Source organism: Fundulus heteroclitus, chromosome 16, assembly GCF_011125445.2.
Source record: "Fundulus heteroclitus isolate FHET01 chromosome 16, MU-UCD_Fhet_4.1, whole genome shotgun sequence".
NCBI classification, from domain to species: domain Eukaryota; kingdom Metazoa; phylum Chordata; class Actinopteri; order Cyprinodontiformes; family Fundulidae; genus Fundulus; species Fundulus heteroclitus.
The window spans coordinates 30699820-30702239 of NC_046376.1; positions in this window are offsets into that span (position 1 = coordinate 30699820).

Genomic DNA, 2420 nt, shown 5'->3' on the forward strand with positions numbered 1-2420 from the left:
CACTGCTCCACTAGGGGCCCTCCAAGACCAATTAAAATGTTTTTTTACATGTGTAAGTGAAGATCTATACATGATCAAATACATATCATTGCAAAAAAAATGCACCATGTTATAATGAAGTTGTGTGTTTTTGTTACTATAATCATACATGATTCCTTATACATGCAATTAAAAAATGCTGTTGGGGGCCCTCTGGTGGCCTTCAGCTGTCACTTTGCTTGATTATGCTTTGTGCTGGCCCTGTGTGAAATACACGGGAAAGGTTTAGACAAATCTAAATAGTGCATGCATTCATTTACATAGACATAAATAGTTCAAGTTCTGTCATATAGGATGTATTTTATCTATGAACATCAGTTTTCTGGTACTTGGATACAAGTCAGGCCTTTGTCTGAGCCATTTTAACATGAATTCTCTTCGATCTAAACTATTCCATTGTATCTCAGACTGTGTGTGCCTGGTGCTGAAGCAAACATACTGCTCCTGTTCTTACCTTTATTCCCTGAAAATACATTTCTGTCATAGATTGTAGTTGCTGTCTACTTACTGTTACTTGACTGCCTTTTTCTTTACATGGTGCGACTATTGTAATCCAAAGTCAAATTTCTTGTTTGTACCCTTAAACTTGCCAAATTAAATGGTTAATGGACAGGATGGACCTAAAGTCGCCACCTGTGTAGTGTTATCCTGCTGGATGGTCACCTCCACTGCGGTCTCAGGACTTTTGCAGGGTATTGGGACTTCAATCCAACGTTACCCTAGATTTACCTCCATTCACCTTCCTATCCGATTGTATTGAAGACAAGCATCCCCTGAGCATGATGCTGCCACCACCATGTTTCCTGGTACAGTTGGTGGAGTAGCAGAAGGAGGCTGAATGCATACACAATTACACTTTTTCTTAAGACTTGTGTCATTTCCCCTTCCACAAGTTTAAGTATTCCAAGCCTGGACTACTTTCTGTTTAACACACATTAAAAGTTGTGAATGTAATGTGACAATGTGTGAAAATCTTAAAATACTTCTGCAAGAAATTATCACCAAAGGAGGTGATAAGACCAAAAGACCGACATCTCACCTTGACTGTGACACGCCTAAAGAGTTTGTAAGCAAGGCTCTGATAGCTGTACCTGATCTGTCTCATTTCTTGGCTCTGCTCTTGTACTATTTGCATGTTTCTTGGTTGGGTGAGAAGGCGTGGATGCTTTACTTACAACGAGCACTCCCTTGTCACTTTGTATGTTTGTTTTGTTTCAACTCCCAATCTTATGAACCACCACCACATCTTTACCTGAAAATAACAGCCTGCACGCAAAACATAACGCTTACTGTTGAAGAGATTGTATTAAAAAGACAATTCCACCTTATCACTGTCTTAATTCACGTCTACATCGTCTTACACATTCTGTTCCTGCCGTGCCTCCTTTCCAGCGTCATGGCTTCTCCCTTTCTCTCAGGGCTCACCACTGGCTAGTAATTTGCATGTTCTGTTCTGCTATCTGTAGCAACAAGTTTGATCCTTCTCATTTTTCATAGACGTTTTCTTTTGCCATAAACATGTCGAACACACAGAGTGATATTCCGTGTTTACAAGAAGATGGATATGCAGATGCAGCTCCAGATGGGAGTGTGGTTTGGAAAGCACAAAATACAACACATGCTATGTTTGGAGGGCAGTCTCCTTATAAATGTGTATGTGTGTGTTCTTGTACTTTGATGTACAGTGAGGACATTTTTTGGTATGGAAGGCAATGGATGTCGAGGCACGGTCCTCACTTTGTATTTAAAACAAGAACATGTGTGTTTTTGTACATGCAGCTAAGTGAGAAGATTTTTTTTTTTACATATTTAAGTAGTAAAGTGAAGACTTTGATGTAAAGTCAGGATGTTTTCTTTGGTCCTCACTTTTTTTCTGGGCTAGGGATTAGGCCATAGAAGTGCTTAAAGATGAATGGAAGTCTATGGAAGTCAAGGTACGGTCCGCACTATGTACATTGAACAAGGATGCATGTGTGTGTGTGTGTGTGTGTGTGTGTGTGTGTGTGTGTGTGTGTGTGTGTGTGTGTGTGTGTGTGTGTGTGTGTGTGTGTGTGTGTGTGTGGTTTTGGCCCCGTACAGACTTGTGTTCCTGATTTTTCCCCCCTCCCACTTAAATATTTCAGGTCATAAAGCAACTTTTAATATTAGCCGAAGATGAACCTGAATAATAACAAAAATCAGTTGTCATCTAATGATTTCATTTAAGAAGGGAAACAACAACAACCATCCAAACCAATCTGACCTTGTACGAAAAAGTTATCACGTCCCTTTCTAAATCTGGATGTAATAAACCAGATTTTACTCTCACCTTCACCACCCACACTCAACGCTGATTATTGTCTGATCTGTAGAATTAAGAAATCACAGTAGAATCTGCATCA